Source organism: Chrysoperla carnea, chromosome 5, assembly GCF_905475395.1.
Source record: "Chrysoperla carnea chromosome 5, inChrCarn1.1, whole genome shotgun sequence".
In the NCBI taxonomy this organism is placed as follows: domain Eukaryota; kingdom Metazoa; phylum Arthropoda; class Insecta; order Neuroptera; family Chrysopidae; genus Chrysoperla; species Chrysoperla carnea.
In genome coordinates, this window is record NC_058341.1 from 72,542,819 (window position 1) to 72,549,945 (window position 7,127).

Consider the following 7,127-nt stretch of genomic DNA (forward strand, 5'->3'; position numbering starts at 1 on the left):
GTTTTTCATTTCATAATAATATGTTTATATTTGTCGAAATTATGTCATGAAAAATCTGTTTAACTTGTATGTTAAATATAATTAATACGAATTCACAATAAATTTAATAAAAATGTTAACTAGAGATAATTTAATCATTATCGTTTTCATATAGCATAAGTAATATGATAATTGTAAATTTTATCATGGGCATAACAATTTAAATAATGTGGTAGTATCTAATAAATAAAAATAAATTTTTTTTGTGTGTAGATTTCCACGTGATCTGCGGAAAAAACGTGTGTGGGTTGCAAAAACTATGAACGCCGATAGTTGGATACCAACAAAAAGTAGTGTGATTTGTTCACTACACTTTGAAGAAAAATATTTTTATTTATCTAAAAAAGGTCGCCGTTTGCTCAACGCTCATGCATTAAATAAAATCATTGTTTTTCAAGAAAAATAAAAATATATAAAAAAATTGTTTTTAAATTTTATTATTTTTTAAAAGATATCCCTCAATTTCTTCAATTATTCCTTAACAGTTCACTCACAAAATTTATATTTTTAATTGTACTAAATAATTTAATCTAAAACAAGTGAAAACAAACAATTGACTGAGTTAATTGTTGAAATACCATGTATAGGCAGTGTTGATAACTTTGTCACATTTCACATACATACATATCTGACATATTTAACTGATATTCTCATATAATGCGCAAGTGTTGATGCGCAATCGTTTATTTTTTTTTTTGACGTCATGTAAATAACAAAAGATATTCACTTTGATATTAATACATACTATAAAATTTGTACCTAATTAACGCCCTCGTGGGTAAACAGTGATGTTTACAAAAAAATTTTTCAAACAAAAGTTGTTTATTTTTTTGTAAGGAACATTTTTTACATTTAAACTTTTATTCTATCTCTAACGGTTTACAAGATGGGTACTACGGACCCATGACCCAATTGACCCATGTTGCTCATTTACGAACTTGATCTCACTTTTTACGTCCTAAGCACGCTATAAAAATTCTCATCAGCTTGATATCTCTTTTCGTTTTTGAGTAATCGTGACCACAGACGGACAACCGGAAATGGATTAATTAGGTGATTTTATGAACACCTATACCAATTTTTTTTTGTAGCATCAATATTTTTAGGCGTTACAAACTTTGGACTAAACTTATAATACTATGTATATTTCATATATACATGGTATAATTACTCTGAGTACTTCGCTGTACAAAATAATACGTCATGCTTTCGCTACCATACATTCTTACTTCGTTTTCTACCGCACCATACCGCATAAAACGGCTTTGGTTTCATTGGTTTCTTAACATTTTAATACTGTATAGTTCATCTCTACCATATATGTAATACTAAAGCTATATGGGCAGTTCCTATAAGTGGAAGGCGTTCGGACTAAGTGAAACAGATAGTGTATCGTTCTCTCACTCTTCCGATCGCATTTGTCAGTTCTGCGCATGCGCAGTATAGATCAAGCATGCGTAGTATACATAAAATGTCTCGAACGAGAGAGAAAACAAATATTGTCGGCACCGTAAAGTTTGGACATTCTTTCCCGTACCAACTGCCCATATAGCTTTAGTATTACATATATGATCTCTACTATTATTTTATCTATGATGAATAGTCATTTAACTCTATCTCTATACATTATATTTACGAAAATAAATATGTTTGTTTGTTACGCTTTCGCGCTAAAACTAGTGAATGGTTTTTAATGAAACTGTACAGCAATATACCTCATACTTCAGAATAACACATGAGCTATAATTTATAAAGATATATTAAAAAAAAAATAAATAAATAAACAAATAAAATTTAATCTGACATTTACTAAGTTAAATTTCTACAGAAATCTGTAATTTGTGGTTCAAAATAATGATTATAGATGAATCAGACCTATAATCATCATTTTGAACCATAAATTGAAGTATTCTGTGAAAATTTAAAATAGTAAATGTCAAACATTTAACAAAATTATTTTTCATTCAACAAAACATATATTGAGTCTTGTTATAACTTTGAAAGAGTATAGTCGCGTTTCAAATTTTGTTTGCAATAATAACAAGATTATTGCGTAACAATTACCTACATAAAAATAAAAATTTTGTTTACGTTTGTTCAACTTGTTTATACCTAATCTACCTGTGGTGAGTCGGATATTTTATTACTATATAGTGCTGTTTACATTCAATTTTATTTGTTTTTAGTAAAACTAATTCATTTTTATTTTTTAAATATAACTAAATATATCTACATACGTATTTTAAAATAATTTTAGTAACAATTACCCACCTTTAAAAAGGTGAATGAAGATGATCCCGCCTCAGACCTTCCTCGGATGGGTCTGGATAACCCTCCCTCTGAACAAACGCAAATAGATAAGCCATGCATCCCTTCCGTTCCCTACGACCAACAAAATAACCCCCAGAAAGAAAAACCGGTATACAAATATCCAATAAATTCATTCGGATCTTTTAAAATTTTTATTGAATCAAATGACCATAATATAGGCAGACTACACCCTCTAGCTGTTGGACGTATTCTATATAACAACAAAGTCCAAAATATCATCAGGGTGGAAAATTTGGGTCGCAACAGGATTTGCGTCCTATATAATTCCAGTACATCTGCGAATGCTTTTCTTGACAACGATGTACTTAAAAAAGAAAACCTTCATGCCTATGTACCTACCCACTGTGTCACTCGGGTAGGTATTGTTAGAGATATAGACGTTAATATCGATGAGGCAACTATTCTCGAAAATATCAAAAATAACAAAAATATTAAAATAATTAAAGTACATCGTATGTCAAGAAAAACAATATCTTCTGAGGACACAGCATCCTATAAACCCTCTACAACAATACAAGTCACCTTCGAAAGAACCTCGCTCCCAGAATATGTTACTCTCTTCTATTGCTCCCGTCCCGTCGAACCTACGTTTTTCCCGTGACTCAATGCTACAATTGTTGTAGATTTGGTCACATTACTAAAAATTGTAAAAGTTCAGCTCGCTGCGCCATCTGTGCTTGTCACCCCGAATCCATCCATTGTCCTAAAGATACTCCTAAAGTTTGCATTAATTGTAATGGCGATCATTCTGCAACGTATAAAAATTGCCCAGAATATAAAAGGCAAACAGCAGTAAAAAAGATTATGGCTTCCCATGGCCTAACCTATTTTGAAGCTAGCGGCCAAGTGCCGAAAATATTGAATAATTATACTGTTCCCAATCCAATTAATGCAACATCCACCCCTCAACAATTCCCTGCATTGTCCTACAACACCTCTCCAATTATGACTGCTAAACCAATAATTAGGCGGACTTATTCAAAAGCTTCCACTTCGACAACTAACCCCCCTACCCCAAAGAGACGTAAAGATTCCACGCTCCCTACAAGCTCTGTTGCGACTCAAATTAATAATTTGCTAATTAACCCAAATGGTAGATCAAACTCTTCCATAGCATATAATTGTCCCTCAACGTCTTTTTCCACCTTACTGTCTCCCAATGATCCGATCTTTACTACGCTTATCTCTGTATTAGACTCCCTTAATTTAAACCCAGCTATTAAAAAAAAAACATCGTCCAAACTATGGTAAACAGATTCAATAATGGATCAGATTGCTCAAGATCCCAAACTGCTCCAGTGGAACATACGAAGCCTCACTCAAAATAAAATTAACCTAGCACTTATTTTATTTTCCTATCCTATTGACATCGTATTGCTTGGTGAAACTTGGTTGAACGAAAATTCAACTTTTAAAATTCACGGATATCAAATTTTTCGAAATGATAGATATGATGCATATGGCGGTACTGCGATTCTTGTAAACAGGCGTGTTTCTGTTCAAATCATTCCAGTTGAGTCGAATAACCCTTTCTTCCAAGTAACTGCAGTAAGAGTCGCTGGCATATATATACTTTTCATTTATAATAACTCCTTTCAAAATATTCTCAGTTGATGAACTTAGCCAAACCTCCTAAAAAACCAATATCCCCTACACCCTGATGGGATAACGAATGTAAAGCTCAAATTCATGCAAGAAAGGAGGCCTTGAAATCTCTCAGGGATAATTTTACCCCTGATAGATTCTGTACTTATAGAAGGCTTCAAGCACAAACCAGACGATTATTCAAGGAGAAAAAGTGGAATTCCTGAAAGATTTTCTGCGAAAGTCTATCCAGGAATACGCCTGTTAAAGAAATTTGGAATAAGGTTAAGATATATGAAGGGTTATTAATCCATACCTTCCCATTCCAGAAAATCAAAATTGGAGTCTTTACTTCCTACAAAACTTAACCCCGGATTTTGTCCCAACCCCTATACAAATCCCGAATACCCAGAATGATCATCTTTTGGATCGTCCGTTCGAAATCTGTGAATTGAAGGGAGTACTGTCTGGTTTAGTGGCCTCGTCCCCTGGGCTCGACAATATTTGCTATAGCATGCTGATAAACTTATCGGACAATGCAAAAACAACTTTTTTGTCAATATTAAATCAGCTATTTAAGCATTCATCTGTTCCGGGCGAATGGAGACATACGATGATTATTCCAACCCTCAAACCCAATAAGAACCCTAACTCACATCTTTCATACCGCCCCATTGCGCTAGCCTCGTGTGTGTCCAAAGTAATGGAACACTTGGTAAAAAATCGGTTGGAATGGTGGTGTGAATATAACAACATCATTTCACCGTACTCGCGAGGCTTTCGTAAGAATTCCTCTACTCTAGATAACCAGAGAATGGATATCTTTTGATAATGTTGATATAAATGTCCTCATCTACGTCCTAACATCTTTGTCGGCTCCTCCTAAATTAACAGCATTTATATATGCATTTCTGAAATTTCGTTATCTCACTATTAATTATCAAAATCATTTAACCGGGGCCAGAACGGCATTTTTGGGCTTACCCCAAGGTGCAGTTTTAAGCCCCCTCCTATTCAATGTTTGCACCTCTGGTTTACATACTGTAAATCAGCCTCCCATCCAACTCCTGCAATACGCAGATGATCTTGTCCTGTATACGTCTTCCCAATCCTTGCAAACAGTTATAGAATATGTTTCAAACGCTCTAACCTTACTGCATAACCATTTAATATCTATCAATTTGGAAATATCGGCTACAAAAAGCTCAGCTATTGTCTTCACTAGGCATAGATGTAATATTGAATCCATCCCTTTTCTCAACACATCTATTCCTTGTCAAACAACTATGGAATTCCTTGGAGTCATTTTCGATGGAAAGTCGCAATGGAACTCACATGTCAACTATATTGTTAATAATTGTACTCCCCGAATTAACATCATTCGTGCTCTCACTAAAGTTTGGTGGGGAGCTGATCAGAGTACTTTACTTACGATATATAGACTAATAATTCGAAGTTTCATCGATTATGGTTCTTTCCTCTTATGCCCATTATCTGACCAGCGTTCGTATAAATTAGATAAAATCCAATTTCAATCCTTACGCATTGCTTTAGAGTAAATGCGCTCCTGTCCTACCAACTCCCTTTTGATTGAGGCAGCGGATGTTCCACTGAAAGTCCGTCGTCTGTATCTAACCAAAAAAAATTTTCTAAAACAATATAGTTCTTTATCCCATCCCCTAATTCCGAAACTTATTCAACTAAACACCCTCAGTACAAATTTCTACTCTTGGAGAAACAAGGAGCTCCCTTTATTATTGGTGGCTTATCGAGTATTTGCGCTAATTCCCATCTACCAATCGTTTTTACCCTCCTTCTTTTCTTTTGATTTTCCCTCCCGATATTTAACCATTCCGGTTTTTGTTGATTGTGGACTTGACAAGGCACATGCCGATTATGATTCATCCTTTGTCAATTCCACTTTCAATAATTATTTTAACATCATTTTCCCAAATTACACATACATCTATACAGACGCCTCCAAAGTGGGACCAAATTCACGTGTGGGAGTTGCAATCCATTGCACCAATAGCGCGAATTCTGCCACTCTGAGTATTTCTGAACTCTTTTCAATCTTTTCAGCAGAATGTGTCGCTATTTTGGAAGCACTCTCATACGTGGAGTCAAATGGAATTGAAATGGCAGGTATAATATCCGACTCACTTAGCTCCCTTTCCCTCCTAAAACAAAGTAGTATTTACTCCAAAACCCCATCTCTGATAGTATTGATAAAAAATACCGTATTGAAACTAATTCAAAATCGTTTCCGCGTTGCCTTTGTGTGGTGACTGTCACTCATTGGTATACGTGGTAACGTATTTGTTGATATGTTGGCTAGGGACGCAGTTCAAAATGGTGCAGGAGACAACTCACCACCGCCAGCACAAGATCTTTGGGCCGTCTGCAGAAAGTCTATGTTGAATGATTGGAATCAAATATAGAGAAATTCAACAAAAGGTCGTAAAACATATGCACTACAGCCTACTCCAGCGCTTCAAACATGGTTCCATGAATGGGATGTGGGCAGGAAAAATATTACAATGATTGGCCGCCTCAGAACGGGGCACAACACTTTACCCGCTCATCTACAGAAAATAAACGTTGTGCCCGACACGAATTGTAGATGTGGCTATCAATACTGCGACATAAATCACGTCATCTTCGCCTGCCCACTCTTGGAGTTTATATTAAGAGAATTTTATATTAATTTTTTTTTTCTCACCTGTTATAAATTGATAGACAGAATAAATAAATCAGTTAAAACAACTTACAAATTAAATTACATTTATTAAATACATAAATCAAAAATGGCTGAAAAAAATAAAGAGTTAAAATTATTTGTTCACATTATCAAGAGGAATGAAAAAGATTTTGAATTAGCTGGATTATCAGAAAATAAAACATTGTGCTATACACTACCTGAAGAGTACCAAAATTTAAACTATCACAAAATATTATTTGCAAAATCAGCGGTTAAAAGAGCTGTTTTAGCTATAAAACCGATTAATGGATTTCGGAAAATTGCTGTAAAAATTGATGACGAATTAAAAGAAGAGTATTTTGATGATGACGGGAATATGTGTTTCAAAGATATTCCATTAGAAGAAATTAATTCAACTTTAGAAGACAGTGGATTGGGACAAACTGAATTTGACAATATTTTAATTAAAAAA